Source organism: Sylvia atricapilla, chromosome 1 (assembly GCF_009819655.1).
Source record: "Sylvia atricapilla isolate bSylAtr1 chromosome 1, bSylAtr1.pri, whole genome shotgun sequence".
NCBI lineage: Eukaryota > Metazoa > Chordata > Aves > Passeriformes > Sylviidae > Sylvia > Sylvia atricapilla.
The window spans coordinates 71,183,192-71,200,405 of record NC_089140.1 but is presented as its reverse complement, the minus strand read 5'-3'; the positions used below and the strand labels follow the sequence as shown (position 1 = coordinate 71,200,405).

The following is a 17,214-nucleotide window of genomic DNA, read 5'->3' as shown; positions in this document are numbered from 1 at the left end:
CAACGTTTGACGAGAGGGAAACACTCGATCTGTTGCAGACAAAACATTGAGACAATAAGCATATGAGCATATGGCTGTTTCATACAGGCAATTTCAGGGAACTCTTTAATCACGGTTAGGGCCTCAGCTGTACTGCCCAGGGTTCCTATAGCATGTTAAAAGTGGACAATATTTGCCCTTGGATATATGCTTAATGTTTGAAAACTAGAAATGTTTCCTTTTCAAGAGGCTGGGGCACCAACTTGGTTGGGGACTGCCCCTGAAGCTCCAGATCTACAAAATGAGCTTTTCTTTCTGTGAATACAAAGATAAGCTGCAATGGGGTGTAGCAGTCAGGGAATGTTTGTTCTCCTGAGAGGAGGTGTCTCAGGCTAGGACATGATGCCAGAGCAACAAAGCTGTCTGCAAGGATGCACGGCCTGTTCATAGGTTTTAGTAAGCACCTCTTTCAATGAACTCTGCTCTTGATCCAGGGCAGCAGTTGTTGGAGTCCATGCTTATTTACCACACAAACAGTCATTAACATTTAAAAACATCTTTATTAAGCAGGAACAGCCATGAAACCCTGACTTCCAGCTTGCTTTTGGGCAGAAGAGAAGCAAACATATTGGTGATTGCCATGTTTCTGGGTACATTTCTCTCACTTTTCCATCTGAGAAAGCACGACCAGGATCTCTTTTGCCAAAATGTGTTCTTTACACCTGCCTCTGTTCAGAATATGTCTCAGATGACAAATGAACAACGCCATGAGACCTAGTATTTAAGTCTATGGGGGCTGAGAGGAGTATTGGCATGCTGTGGTATCCATTGGCTCCTGTTTCCTGCCTCCCATTTCTATCAGCCAGGGCAAGGATATCATCCAGCTCCTGGGTCTTCATTAATGCCTTCTGCACTGGGCAGCAGGAGGTAGAGAAGTGAAAGGCCTAAATGCAGGTTTGTATGTTTTTTGCTACAGAAGTTGCGGGGTTTCTCAGACTGACGCTTAGCATAATCACAGGCAAGGCAGACCACACAGCCATACAGCCAGCCTACTTTTCTCTCTCTTTTTTTTTTTTTTTTTTTTTTTAAAGTGCCATCCACTTCCTCCTTGAAAAGCCCGTCCTGAGTGCACTGTGTCTACCTGAGGTATTCTGCAGACAAACCGTAGCTGTCCTGTGAGAAAACAAACAGCACTGTGTTAATGCCACCCCAAAGGTCTGGCTTCACAATTCGTAGCAGTGACAGGAGGATTAGGAAGAATGGAGGATGCAGAGGACCTGCAATCTTTTCAGAGGAACAGAGGACCTGAAAAGGTTTGGCTGGGATTACTTTGTGCTGGTAAGTTCAGGTGCTGTGCCACTCATACCCACGGGAGCCCTCCTTTCGGTCCCCTCAGCGGAGACAGGCAGCATGGGCATCTCCTTACTCCTCACACTTTTCTGGGTGCCCCCACTGCTGGGCCCCGTTGTCTGAGTTCACGTCAAGCTTGTACTCAAGATTTCTGCAGTCAGTTAGCTCTCAAGCAGTGTGATTAGCACTTGGACCTTTTCTGATAAATGGCATTAATTCACAGAAATATGCTAATTAAATTAATTGCATTTTTCCCCTGTTGTTGGAGAAAGAGTCCGGAGCTCTAACTATCACAGCCTGGACACAAATGCCTCTCACATGCTCATTTCATGAAATACCTCTCATGGAGGATGGAAGTGCTCAGGGCTGCTGCAGAGTCCAGGTGGCTATCCTGCCCATGAAAATTTCTCCTATCTTATGTAAGAAAATGTAGTGGTTAGCCTTTCTTTTCTCACTCACCTCTCCTCTGCTATCCATTTTTTTTTGAGCTTTTGCATTTATGTTCCTAATTAATTTAACGAGTGAATTGTGCCATTTAATTCAGCACATCGTATCTCTTTGTAGTACACACTCTTCAGTAATAAAATGGCATTATAAATTATTCAATTTTTCAAGCTTTGAGTCTAAATCAAGTAACATATGATATCTTTGAAGACATGTTTATTGCTGTTCTTAAAACATATGAATATGATAGTAGTTTTCACACAATGGAAACCAATCCCACTTATTGTTTTGCTTTGCTTTAATTTGATAGGAAGTATATGTATAATTATATTTCTCCCTTTTATCTGTCATTTTTCTTGGACCCCAAATGAAGCATGTTTCTACAAAAAGCAGGCAATGAAAGGATGTCACCTCTTGAAAGAGATTTTGCCTGTTTCCAAACAGAAATATTTTAAGGCAGATTGACTGTTCTGAATAGGCTAGAGCAGACTTTCATAACCCCAATTATAATACATTGATAATAACATTTGTGAGATTAGAAATGGAATGAGGTAGGTTGAGAGGTATTAGAAAGTAAATGGAAAACATACAAATCATTCTGGAAGTGCAAGTTCTAAAGCTGTTCTATTCATTAAAAGCCTACTTGATGATGTATGATTTATTGTGTGTTGTGTAAATAAACTGCATTGATATGGGAGGAGAGAGGGAGGGCTGCATGTAACATCTGCAGCCACATTGAAGCTCCTGCAAAGGAGTTTTCACAGCTTGCACTGCACACAGTGTAATATAACTAGAATATAGGTGATTTGCCATCTTTTTTTCAAGACAGGCTGTCTTAGGGTTTTCAGTTAGAAGACTAAAGGGGGAAGATCAGTATATACAGTATTTACAGAGGATGGTGGTGGGGTCTTAAGCAAACTATATGTGAAGGCTGCTGTTCAGGTGTTGTCCTCTCTAGCCTGTAAGATGTGATTAGGACAGTTACTTTTCCATTATCCATTATGTGTTTGCACTTTACAAATAAAGTTTGCTTCTACCACCAGAGGATTTACATTTCACCATTTAATGAGCTTGTGGAATCAGAGGTGGATTTGCTGATGGTACAGCTGCAGATACAGCCAGGCTGAGAGTAGGCTGCACTTGGAAACTTATAAAAGAAGCAGAATTCAATGCATCAGATGGGAGAAGAATTTCTAGCACCAGTATTTGACATCAGTCTTATGGTGCAAACTGGGGCTAGGTGGGGGAAAGCACAACTGCACTGATGTCAGTAGTTTCAACTATGTGCCCAGATGCTTTGCTCATTGGAAAAGCTTAACAGCAACTGGAACAGGCTGGTGAACCATCACCTTTTAGTGCTTTACTTTAATGAATACTTTTACTTTGGGGCTTTGCTTTTTCTTTCTACTTTTTTGTACCTTTGTTTTAATAGTGAATAATTCCTAACTGGCTTGTCAGTTTTCAGAGCATGTTTTGGCTTTGTAAAAATTGCATATACATGAGTGACTGTGAATATTTTTTGTTTGTTTGTTTGTTTCTAAACATAAATACTGCATGACAGATCTAACAATTTTTTTGTAGCTCCATTCTGATCAACAATGCAACTGAATTTCTGAATGGGCTGTCTTTCAGTTTTCTCATTGGCAATGTTAGGAGTGGACATGAAATAAATGAAAGTTACATGAGATTGTTATTCCCATCAGACTTACCCCTAGCATCTAAGCATTGATTTTCCGGCAAAGAGTAAACCTCAATGCCTTCAGCTGATTAATGTCCTGTTCCCAATTTGCATGCATGGATAGTATCTACCCAAAGGTCAGAATAGAGGAGTCAGCTGAGCTGTGTTAGTGCCTCTTCCTCGACCATGAGTTTGACAGCAAAGGGATGGAGAAAGAAAGGCATGCAAAGATTTGCATCCGTGGAAGTGATCAAAAAGGTTGTTTTTCAGCTCCATGAGGTATATTTTTCTTTTAATCAAGATGATAATAATCAGCCTACATAGCAGGGAAGAAAAAAAAAAAAAAAAAAAAAAAAAAAAAACCAAAAAAAAAAAAAAAAAAAAAACAACCAACTTCTCTACTTCTGCTTATTCAGCATTTAGCTCCTCTCAGAAGAAGACTGGGGCTTGATTTGTGATAAGGTTTCTGGTCCTGTTGTTTTCTGAGGCAGAGAAAGCATGCATACTGCAAGAACAACCACAGGGTAGGATTGCCAAGAAGAATTTTCTGGGGTGAGTACGATGAGAAAGAAAGATGGGCAAGAAGGTGAAAAAGTCAGGTAAATTGGTCATAAGACTCTGTATTTCCAGTCACTAATTAGTGAAGGAGATAATTGCAAAGTTGAAACTTAGTTTGGTATAATCATATAGGCCCATTTCTTGGAAATTATGAATGCAGAGAGGGCCACTGGTTTTTCTTTAAAAGTTTAACTTTAAAAGAATGAACCACTGATCAATTTCTACAGTAACTAGCTGCTCCTGAATAAAAGAAGAAAAAAAAACCACCAAAGAGGCTCCATAGTTGCAGCCCCTCCACTCACCGTGCTCAGGACTGTCATTTCCACAGCCCAATGGGTCCCTCTTGCTGTGCAGGGTTTCCCAGGCTGCCTGTCAGCTCAGTTTCTCAGTGATGCTGTTCGGGCTCACAAAGAAACATGGAGGCCTGGTGACCAGAGATTCCCTCTGCAGTGGTGCCTTCAGACCTCCTGAGAACTGGCATCACCTTGGAAGCAGAAATCCTCATGCAAATGGAAGCTTATACTTCAATGTCATCGATGGTAACCTTGTATTGCTTTACTTTAGGTCATGTTTTAAGTGATTGAGAAGTGAGGTCTGAGTCCTGCAAGCACCTGCATGTGGTGGAAATCACACAATCAGATCATGGGGTCAAGTTTACTGTGCTTTTTGAAATGTCTGAGCAGCGTGTTTCCTCTCAGAGGATTTGTGGATAAGAACTGTGGAGTAAAGAGAGGCTTATACAGTGCTTAAACTAATGGGAGGTCTGTCTAAAGACTGAGTACAGAGCTTGTGGGTAACAGGCTATTAAGACAGCTTGAGAGGTCACTTACCTGTGTCCTACAAAAGAAAAGTAGAAATCTGGAAAGCAGACTGCAAAACTGTCATTTTTTTGTCCTCAAATGCCATACAGGATTTTTCCCCATCTTTCAAAACACTAACCCAGTCCATCTGCTGCTGGAAATGCTATGTATTGTCAGTGTTTCACTCTGAGACCAGTCCAAGGCCCTGGATTAGTTGGTGTTGTCCCTGTCCTGTCATCTCCTGGGCAGTCTGGACTCAAATGCAGCTTGAGATGCTGGCACTGGGGTCCCAAACGCAGCACAGAGGACATAAGGGGCACACATGGGTATGGGAAGGAGAGCAATTCTCCCAAAATATTAGCTACTGCCTCCACACTACTCATCAAGCAGAGGCTGCCATGGCAGACCCAGATTTTTGGGTACCTGGATTTCCCAGGTGCATGCTTTGTCCTCTTCTCTCCCATTTAGCAGAGGAAGCCTGTTTTCAGCCTGACATCATCTCCTCTTCATCCTTTTGGCAGCAAAACTGCGTCTGCTTATATTTCTGAGGAGCTTTGAGCCAATCCTGTCTCATAAACATGTGCTTTGCATATTTACACTAACTTGTTACTTTCCTTATAAGTAGTGACATCTCCAGGTGTAATGCATCCAGGATCAATAAATGCCATTAAAACCTTTATGCACATGTAGCTAAGAGATCGGAGTGTTTGAATGAGTCTCAAGTTAAGCAAGCATATAAAATTGACAAGCATTCATTTTAAACTATGGATGTGAAGGTCAGATCTCAAAGATGGTTTAGTTACTCGTTCATCTGAAACACCTGCACTTTTACTCCCTGACTTGTTTTGATTTATTAAAACAGAAAAGAGAATTTTTTCAAAGCATAAGGCATATTTTATTTTCTTGCTTTAGACTCTTAAAATTAACCCTTTTATGTTTGCTCAGCAATTTTTAAAATTATTTCCACTTTATTTGATTTTATTTTCTATTTACCCTGAAACTAACTTCAGCTCTTGATAAATGGTGTTTCAATGCCCATTCAGATAGTGTGCAATTAAAAACTAAGCTTAAGGCTTGAAGAAATTCATAAATGTGTGATTGTGACAATATTTGAATTCAATATTTGGAGGGGGGGCAAGGGTGGGGGGAAGGTGGGAAATTTCTTCCAGAATTTTTCAAAACTGTGTGGGAGGAAAATAAAGAAAAGAACTCCAAAGAATCACTTTCTGCTAGTCTGTGAAAGTAGCTAATATCCTTGATAATCAAAACTGGTAGGGAAGTTTCTAGTTACCTTGGTGGTTTTCCTTTATCTGCTTCAGCCGTATTTTATCTCTCCCTTCAGCATGTGATGTCATTACTTTTTAATTCAAATACACTTTCAGTACTGGAACTCCTTCCACTGCAACAAGTCAAAAGCTCTCTACTACTACTCCTTCCAGACTTTGCAAATATTGTATATTGTGTGACAATTTCCTTGTGCACCCCCATCCCTCTGCATCTCTGCATCTACCCAGTCAGAGAAGAATGAGACAAATTCTTTTGTTTAGGATTTGTTTTTTTTGTTTTTTTTCTCCCTGTGTGTACAACCCATTTTTATCCAGAAGCAATCCTGGTACATGTTGGTATTTGTTCCCAGCTCACCTACATCTCACAATCTGGAATACTCACTCTGTCTCCTCAAAGTTCTCTTCTTTGTCTGTGGGCATGACAAGTGAACAAAATTGGTAAGTTCTTCCTCGTCCAAAGAGTCCACACTGGTTTTGTACAAAAGCTAGTGCCTGATCATTTCCAAATGATGGCATAGGGGAAACAGTGAAAATGAGAAACAGAGTTAAGAAATACGTATTAGTGAAGTCTCCACCATAAGCTTCTGTCAGCTTCATACATCTCAGCCCTCCCCTTCCAGTCTGACATAATGCCACTTGCATACAATCTCACCTACCTCCAGTGCATGTTGCAAGACAAGAAACTCTTCCATTTTGTTAAGGACACAGCCCACGGAATGATTCATTAATTTATCATTGTAACAAGTACTTGAAGCCACATCAGTTTTATGGCCACCATAAAGTGTCCCACCTAACACAGAACGAGAGCACCTTGCAGTACCGGCCTAATATCAAAGTGATAATTGCACCATTGCACTGTTTTATGAGGCAGTAATCCAGCTCCGAGCAGACAAACTACCAGGCTGAAGGCTGAATAGTTTATCTTGATGAGGAACCTATATTATTGCAGAGAAAAATAGCAGGATGGTACTTTTCTTTATTTTTATGCTTTTTGTAGGAATTCTTTTTGTTTATGATGTGTTTGTTGGGGGGGGATTAAACATTTGAATTGCTTTTATCCAGCAGCTAATGGATATCTGTGTATCAGCTGCAGCAGACAACACTGACTCTTATTTTGGGATGTGTGTCTGTAATTTTTGCCACTGCTGAGGCCTAGGCAAAGCCCCACAGGCTGCCTAGCTGCCTAGCACATCACAGAGGTAAATTTTAGCTCCCCAGGGATTTGTGACCGCTCCACAGAAGCGCATACAAGAGCATTTGTGTGCATATTCCTCCCACAGGCAGTAACCTTGTGTGGTGCCCAGTTTCACCCATTGTGTACCTAAGTGGTTCTTGATGACTTAGGCATCTTTCTCAAGTTGCTGGTTTTGTAATAGAAACTTCCATGCTGAGTTGTACAAAATCAATAAATAAAACAGGAGGATATTTCATCTGCCCTTCCTGCAAGCCTCTGTGTCTCTTGACATATGCAGGGTAATGTTGAAAGGCAAAATTATTTCAAAAATCAAATGATAAAGAGTGCCCTTTGATTAAGTTTTGCTTATACAGAAGATTTGAAGAGAAAACAAAAATATCTCTCTCTCTCTTCCTCATAACTATCTTCCTCAGGCTTAATAGAAAAAGATAAAATGAGAAGCATTACAATGGCATTTGCCAATTTGCAGGGCAGAATAATTGCAGGTGAGGCAAGCATTCACCTTCAGAGATAAACCGAGTGAGAGAGAAAGAGTCCACATTGCCCTTAGAAGTAATGATCGTTCACATCCCACTGGATGTTTGTAATGCCAGCCGTTTGTCAGTCAAACAGCAGACATCTTCTTGTTGCTCTCTGGTCACACAGTTCAAATAAAATATGCCAAAATAGACAAGACTGTCCAGGTCATGGAGTTATCAAATGTCTTTCCTTTGCACCTAAACCTGTCTTGTTTCCACACAAGATAAATTATATGGTCCCTGTAATATTTACTAAAAAAAAAAAAAAAGTTGCTATTTTATGTTACTGAGGGAAAACAGGAAACTACAAGAAGAGGACAACCTCAAATTAAAGGTCAATGGTACATGGTTTGGAAGGGGATACAAGGCACAAAAAGCCACATTCTCCTCTTGTTCCTGTGGAAATGCTAGATGGCAGCCTGAGGAGGATAGCAGCTTCCCTGTGTTCCCCATGTCTCCTGCCTTCCCAGAGAGCTGTGCAGGGGTAGAGGTGGGTCTGGGTTTGTTTATGGGCAGCTCTGGCAGCACTGCAGGCATACACTGTCCCTTCCTCTGGCACTGTTGCAAGATCTGCAGGCAGACTAAAGTCTACATTTTTTTGTGTTCCTAAATTCTCAGAACTGTCTGTTACATCAAGATGCCTGGCTCGGCATAAGTTAGAAGATCTGGCTCTCAGAACGGGCTGAACACACCTTTCCTTTTGCCCTCTTTCCTTGCCTCCCCTTAAACAGAGTCCTTTCAAGGCTCTGAGTACAGGACCTCCAATTGCTAATCCATTTTTAAAGACCCGTGATTGGTCTATAGGTATTCCTGAAACACCTTATCTCTGGTCTCCAGCTGGAAATGTAATGCAGCACATAATTGCACAAGTGTCTCAGTAATGGTGCAAATTCAAGTTAAATCATGGGATATTCACAGTGCCTGTACCTCCTGATGTCTGTTTTACAGGCTGCACAGTTTAGCAGCATGCTTTTAAGATGTAGCACTACAGTAGACATTAAAAACAAGAAAAATAAATGTATGCATGCTGCAACAATATGAGATTTTTTTCCTTCCAGGGATGACACCAAAGTAAATCGGAACAATCTATCTAATTCAGTTAATTCTTCCTGGCAATAATTTCTTTAAAAAAAAAAAAAAAGTCCAGGGAAGGTGACCAAAAAAAGCCCTTGGGCAACTAAATTAGAGCTGGATTTTTTGAATAAGTATTTAATTTTCTTGGATTCAAGTAAAAGAAGCGTATTCACTGTCCCAAGCCCTCTCCCTTACCAGGCTGCCACATTATATCCTCATTCTTTCTGTGGCTCACAAAGAAAACTGTTTCTTCACAGGTCTACAAGGATCTCCTGTTTTAAATCTAAAGTCTGCCCCTCAGCACTGATGCAGTGCTCTGCAGTGTGTGCAACATGAATACTATGTTTTCCGTATTGGAGCTCCATTGGGAAACAAGGACCCAAAAGCAGACCATGAACAGCCAGCTCCTGGCATCCAAACACACAGACAGCTTGGCTCTACTGGCCTCTCACAACTGTGGATCACACTACATTCTACACTACATTCACACTACATGTAGCCAAAGAAGAAATAATAAGCAAAAAAGCTGGTGTTTATCCTCCATTCCCTTTTGCTCTGCTTTTCTCTAGTGTTTCCATACGTGGAAGGAGATAATAGAATGAATCTCCATTGCACCAGCTTAGCCAACGAAACTGCTTTGGCTCAGAGGTAGAATTGTTCTTGATTCAGAGTCCAAACAGATTTGGCTGTAACATATTTGCATTTCCAAGCACAGGAATGTTCAGGCATCAACAGATTGGCTATTTTTTTAGGCTTATTTTTTCATATAACATAATCTCTTTACAGATAATGCTCACCATTATCTCGATGATGCTGCTCCTACACGTGCTGTTCACAGCTGCTTGTTCAGCACTGACATTTTGATGCGTCAGAAAGCAAAAGGTAGGGAGTTCATTACAGAAGCTCCCTTCAGCTTTGGCAAGATGTAGTGAGATGCCAGTTGTTCCCAGTCATTTCTGTGACGAGAATATACTGGAGCATTCAACCAAGCAGACTATATTCAATATTATTTCCTCTTGGTACATAGCTCTGTGTTTTGTACAAGTACGATGAAAAGAGTTCAGTTGATCATGCTCATAAGTTCCTTTCTAGGATCTTCTAAAACAACAGTTATTCAAAATGCAAGAAACTTTTAAAGGTTGCCTGCTCCATGTGGTGTTCCTGCCTTCTCCCCACTCCTTGTCCCCATTAACAAATACTAGAAGAAAAATTGAAAGGTATTCAAACCTATGTTGTCCATCAGAAAAGGCAGGCAGTATGAAACCACTTTTTTTTTTTTCTTTTTTAAATCTCCCACCCATAAAATTTCTCCTGACGTTTTATCTAGTACAGTCATGTTGTATGTTGTGACAGTAATGCATTACTATTTTCCAGGCACTACTTATATGTCATCGAAGTAATTGGAAAAATGATAAAAAATTGAGCTTAAGCTCTTAAATTTTAATTAATGTGGGAGTGCCATACCTTAGCCCTCTTTGGTTTTATTATGGGACACCTACCCACCTGACTAGATGTCTTTCTTGCTGCTCTCCCTCACCTGCGCTGTGCACTCCATCAAGGAAGGTTATGGTCTGCCTTGACCTCCCTAATGGGTTGCATGTCACCGAGTCTTCATCTCTTGCTTTCTCAGAAAGGAAAAGAAAATTTGAAAATTTGATAAAGGTGGGAAAAGTTGGACACTGCCTCCTAGGTGTTATCCCCACACACTTGCTACACCGAGACACCCTTCCTGTTCCTGCTGGCACCACTGACAGCCCCAGCCTGCTCTCCTCCACACTGAAACACTACCAGATTGTGGCTTCTTCTGAGTGGGCTCAGATCTCCTTGCAGCCCATTACTGAGTCATGGAATTCTTGAAAGGCAACAATGGTCCATCTGTACCTGAAGATACTGAAGATATGGGGGCCTTATACTCCAGCACAGTTCAGCAAGGTGTAGTCCAGCTGCCTCCAGTACAGGCAGAGTGAAACCAGGTCAGTGAAGCCCTGTCTCAAGCTGATCTCTGGAATACATATCATGGGTTGCTTTCAACTGCCAGTGCTCAGATCTCTGAGCTACATTGCCACTGTCATTCAAACCAAATAAACTGACCAAAATTTCGACATGACTGCACATACTGCAGTAGCACCTGTAGCTGCATACAACAGGGAGAGAGGGAGACTCGTACTTGTACAGTATAATTTTAGGCACTCGGCCAAAGTAAAGGAGATCATTTAGTCACCTTTAGCCACCAAGTTGACGATAATTCCCCCAGATGTCCTAGGTAACCTATGGAGAGTAGTTCCAGTCGTATGGTGCTTCTAGGCAGGAGGATCTCAAAGCCATCAGGCTGGTGTTGCAAGATACACAATATTCTGCCATGCTGGGGCAGTACAAGTACCTTCTAGAGGAAATGGGTTTCAGTAGAGGAAGGTATCTCCTTTTCCATCATCAGGAGCTTCATTGGAGGTTAGCTGAGCATGTAAGGACTCCTCCGGCACATCAGAAATGCAGAAGGTGATTCTTGACCTCTAGCATCTTTCCCTATTACAGAGAAGCATGAGTCATTTCACTGTTTCCCCTCTGTGCCATTACCATTCCTGCCCTAAATAAGCCAATTTGTTTTACAGCAGTTGGGTTTTTGGACAAGATATCTTTTTTCTGTTCTACACACAAAGATGTTGCAGGTCTGTGAATATCATGCTGAGAGGACTGGCCTGGTTTCATTCTTTATCATGCTGCAATGGATGGATGTTGAGACTGCTGCTTTTTGCATCTTAGTTGATCAAGATTTTTCAGTGGGATCATCTAGCGTGCCTTTTTTCTGCCTGTGCCATGTTTGACCAGAGCTGCATTAAAGTAAGCCAGGTGAAAGAAGAGAACAATACCTGCAACATTTGTCCTGCTGCCTCTCCATTAATGAGCACAAAATTCATGCTCTAGGTTCTGTAAACCTCATTTAGGTGTGTCAGCAGGAGCCAGAACTATATTAAAAGCCTGAAACTGGAAAAATAATTAAGAAGGTGCAATGCCAATTACTTTTCATCTTCAAACTGCTGCTTATGGTTTATTCCCTCAAATACTAAAAGGTCATCAGCATTTTGTTTCCTTTTTCTTATGAATAGGTTATTTAGATTTCTTCTTGGTGTACTCAGCTCTCTGTGGTGTGGTACAAAAAAGAGCCCAATAAACTACCAGCCAAAGAGCTCGTCTCTTGTACTAAATGAAAGTCAGACAAGGATAGTCCATTTTTCTTTTTAATCACAGGCAGTATTCATAGCATTTCCCTTATTTTCTGTTTTCTTTCTTATTACCATGGATAATGCAGTGAAAATGTAATCATTTTAATCAGGTTTAATTATATACTTTATTCTCATGCTTTATCTCTCCCTTTTGCTAAAAAGGTGATTTTCTGTCTCATTCTGTTTTCTTTGTTGGTGCATTATGAACCATCAAACGAAATGTGGCTTCCAAAGCTGATGTGCCTGCTCAGACACAGCCACCCACACCAAAAGCCTGTCCTGACTTTGGAATCCTCTTGTGGGCTCCCCTTGCCAAGAGGTTTAATGTAAAGCATGTCTTGAACTGCAGTGTGTCATTGTGTTCTTGTGTGTCCCTGTGCCCTTGGAGCTACACCACATCACAAATTCTGGAGCTTCTCTCACACTGCTAATAGGTCTGCCTTGTACCCATCGTATTCATCTCAGGGGTCTGGTGCTTCAAAGAAGATGCCAGGCTAATTCTCATAAATATTCCTCAATTTATTAATGCTGAAAAGTGTCCCTCTCATCTTTTGCAATTTAAAGTACTGTTCTGAGGAAAAAGAGTTATAGTGCTGGGTTAAAAAAAAAAAATCAGAATTTAAAAAAACTTCTTATTTATCTTACTTTGAAAACTTAGATTGTTTAAGTAATTATAAGAAACAATTTAAAATTATTTCTGTTTTTTCATGTTCATTCATTTTTCTTTGCATTATGCTGGACAACCAAGATTGATGAATTTACTACATATTATTCTCTATCACCTCTATCTCCAGGTTTCATATACTGGCAGGGTTTGAATTTTAAGTGCTTTGGGCAAGGGTGAAGCATATTTGTTTATTCACTTTAATCACTACTGAAATAATAATAAAAAGGCTGCAGTCAGATATTTATATTTCATCAAGTGTTGTGCTTAAGTTACAAAAGCATACTGAATGCTTGGAAGAGGGAGGAGAGCTTTGTCCCCGCTTTTTCTTTAAACTGTACTACCTGGGCTTTCCTCAGACAAGGGATTTATAGTGCAGGTCCAGTCCCAAATAAGGTCCTCGCTCTTAAGTCCTTTTCTCAATGCTGGTGTGCAGTGCATCCTTCTTTCTTTTTCATAATCTATTGCCTTTTTGGTAACCTTTCCTTTTCTTCTCCAGCATTCTCAGAAGTGAGCCACAGACAAAAAAAAAAAAAAAAAAAAAAAAAAAAAAAAAAAAAAAAAAAAAAAAAAAAAAAAAAAAAAAAAATGGGGAGGATGAAAACAGAAACTGAATTGGCACTCATGGTTTAAATCCAGCACATTTTTTTCTGTTCATAGGGGAAATCTTTATAACCTTGTCCAAAATGTCGACGTATTTTTAACAAATGTTGACAGGGGTGGGCAAACTTCAGCAAGAGTGTTTACTCTAGAGATCATTTCCTTGGTCACTAAGACATGTATGGTTATGATATATGCTAAGAAGGCATTTTCTGGGTTGCAATAAGACAGTCTGATAACTCAGCCATCATTCTTCCAGTCAAAGCTGAGGGAAATGTGGCTTTGCTCCTAAGGCTGGCTTCAAATAATCCAATAGAGACTAGCTGTGGGCAAGGTCATTTAACAGCCGAATGGCTATCATTGCTTTATGGAGAGCAAAGTTGTAATTGGCAGGGTGGAGTGAGTCACAGATATCGAAAGCATAAAGTAAAAATAAGAGCTTTTAGACAGCTGTAACACCAAGAGAGAGGAAAAACATATATCTTGAACTGCTGTAACACAGGTCTACTGGACCTGCTACTCACAGAGGGTCCACAGCACACTGTGCCAGGTTATTTTCATAAAGAGTGGAAAAATCTAATGAACGCAGGAGGAGATTGTCAGTGACAGAGATGCTCTTCCTTCAGAGTGGAGTTTTCAACAGTATGGGGGGGTTGCCTAAACTAGAGGTAAAGTCCTGGCTCTATTCAAGATATGAAAGATGTGGCATTTCTGCCTGTGACTACAATGAAGCTAGGATTTCCTGCCAGAAAGCTAGTGCATCTAATGTTGTAAAATATATCAGTCACAGAGCCAAAGAATAGGGTTAGCTGACACAGAATTTGTCATATACCAATGCTGTACCATCTTTCACAGTGCCTGAAGATGAGAAAGTGCTAGTAACAACAACAGAAATTGAATCCATGTCCCTTTTGTGACAAATGTCACCTGAGTTAGCCGTATGTGTGATTTTGACTGAAAAATATGAGACTGGAAATGGGTAATGGAGTTGTTTACTCATTGACACTTGGTGAAAGTGCAGAAGTAACTCCTGTACTTTAAATCACTGTTGATATTTTTTATATGATTAACAAGGATTTTAAGGTTCATGAGGAATAGCTGAGGCTGTTATCCCTGCATGACACTATAAAAAGGATTTTATTTTTAATCCTGTGAAGGGCACTGTGAATTGCTTTGGTGGCTTTGACAAAATAACAGCTGTGGTGACTGACGGTTCTCCAGCTGTGGGGGGAGTCAACAGTTTTATTGGTTTACTTAAAAAGAAATATGGAGTGAACTTCCTACCTTTTCAATGAATGAGCACCAAAAAGCCTCATGCAGGAAGGTACTAGCACTGGCAAATGTCATGGAAGTTGTTAAAAGTGATTAACCTTGTTAGAGCAAGGAGTGGAGCTTTCAATGGCTATCACTCTGTCTCTGACACAAAAGTTGCTGAGAACAGAGTTCGGGGATTGGTTTTCTTCAAGTTAAAGTGTAAGAGGAGATATTTTGAGAAATGAAAATAATTTTTTCCTCTGAGAAGTAAATGCTAATTTTCATTATGAAGTCTTCTGGAGTCAATAACCTACTGCTAGACTGTATCAGTACAAATTGTTGTAGTATTGTTGGTTTGTGTGACTTGGTATTTGCTTATAAAGTAATTCTTACCTCAGGTTTCTTTTTAATAGAAACATAAAGTTATTGGAAAATACAGTGGGCAGAAGAGATTGTCTTGTCCCTAGTTATCACTTATAGATTTCTGCTAGAACAAAAGATGAAAAATGAATTATCCATAGAAATTGTTAATGTAATTTGATTTTCTCTTGCAGCAGAGGTAAAATAGTAGTTGACACATTTTTTCGTATATCCACACTAATTGGTACACATGAATCGGAGACAGAAATATAGCAGACCTTACCAGACAAATTTTTTACCGATTCAGCAATTCATGCAGTCAGTTCTGAAAGAGTAAAATGGTGTGGGGCACTACAAGATACATGTTACCACAGTCCTTATTTAGACCATGAAGTTTGAGTAGGCAGCTTCTGTGATATGTGGAGTTGCATGTCTCAGCCTGGAGATGGCTGAAGTAATTAATCAGTTTTAGCTGTCAGGACAGAGTAAAAACACAGAGACTTGCATCACCAACCTCTTATAATCCACCTCTGAAATTATTATATCCCAAAGGTAGAGGGAGAGATGAGGCAAAGGAGACTCCACAACCACGCTGGGCATCTGTTCAATGCTTGGTAACATGCACAGTAAAGTAGTACTTCAACATTCAGGTAGAACTTCCTGTGCCTCTTGTCGCATTGCTTGGCACCACCGAGGAGGGCCTGAATCCATCCTCTTGACACACTCCCTTCAGAAACTTCTAGATATTGTTGAGGTCTCCTCTCAATCATCTTTTCTCAAGGCTGAACTGGCCCAGCCCCCTCGCCTTTCCTTGTATTGAGATGCTTCAGTCCCTGAAGCATTTTCACAGTACTTTGCTGGACCTGCTCCAGGAGCTCCTTGTCTCTCATATATTGAGGAGCCCAGAACTGGACACAGCACCACAAATGGTACCTCACCAGGGCTGAGCAGAGGGGCAGGATCACCTCCTCAACCTGCTGGCAACAATGCTCTTTCCGAAAGCACCCAGGTTACCTTGGCCTTCTCTGCCACAAGGACACACGTGCTGGCTCATGGACAGCCTGTTGTCCACCAGGACACCCAGGTGCAGCTCTCCTGCAGAGCTGCTTTCAGTAGTCAGACCCTGGCCTATCCTGCTGAATGGAGTATTCTTCCACAGGTGTAGACCTCTGTTTTGCTATCAATGATTTTCAGATCATTCCAATAAATTCAAGGGTTTGCATTAAAAATCCCTCATTCATTTTCAAGCAAACAAATACGTGGAAGAATTTTGTGGTAATTTTTAAACTCAGTGAAGTGAAATATAAGGGAAAATAGACTGATTGTATCCTCTTACTATCCTATGTCCCCAGTAACACCATCAGAGTAAGATGTAGGTAACACTGTAAGGCAGAAAACTACTGAAGTAGTCTTGTCACTGGAGTTCTTACCATTTTGTAAAATAATGTTTCGGGATTTATTTGTTGTATAGTTTTTCTTTTAGCATTTTGGAACGCTAACCATTGTTTTAAATGGTTAGTCATTAAGGAGCATTGTGGGGAGAAATGGGGAAATGAAACCAAGTCAATATTCTTTCATGTTAATTCAATTTTATGTCAGTGGTCCTGATCTTTTGTCATTTTAAGAGACTTATTTTGGTTGCAGGCTACTGCAGTATTAGAAAAAGACCATTTAGCTTTTCAGTAGAGGTAATTTCTGTTCTAAAGGAATTCCCTCCACCTGGAGGAACTTTTGGTATAAATAAGGCCAGACAAGTGATTGTGCCTTTCTTGAGAATTACTGGTGCTATAAATTTTAGCTAATCCCAGACCCAAGGAATCAGTGCTCTAAAGCTCCAGGCCTTTAAACACATGAATAGCTCTATTGAAAGCAGTGGCACTTTGTCTGTGCTTAAAGCCAAGTACCCGCATAAGTCTTTACAAGATCAGGATCTGAGGCAGAAATGTATTACCCTGGTAGCTGAAACACCTAATTTTGGATTAACAATGCTATTATTTTGATCCTGCTGTCCCACTTGACTTGTCCTACCTATCCACTGTAAGATCCTCCAGAAGCTTGACATAACTTCCATGTCCTGCCCCTTGACACTGTGGAAGAGGGCAGGGTACTATATTTGTGCCAACCCTTGTATTCTGCACATAAAAGGGGCACTACATTCATCTCCTTACCCTGAAAACAGGTAGGCTTGTGTTTACCAATGCAAAATATACACTGAAATGTTATGGTCCACCCT

The 17,214-nt window shown here is 40.5% G+C and overlaps 1 long non-coding RNA gene across 1 annotated transcript in view; it reads left to right on the top strand.

The window, feature by feature from the left end:
- Window positions 1-13,377, top strand: part of LOC136365611 (uncharacterized) — a 671,431-nt gene extending 658,054 nt beyond the window's left edge. The window contains exon 2 of the long non-coding RNA XR_010744378.1: window positions 13,289-13,377. This is a non-coding gene — a long non-coding RNA (uncharacterized lncRNA). The remainder of the gene's footprint in view (window positions 1-13,288) is intronic.
- The last annotated feature ends 3,837 nt before the right edge of the window (window positions 13,378-17,214 follow it).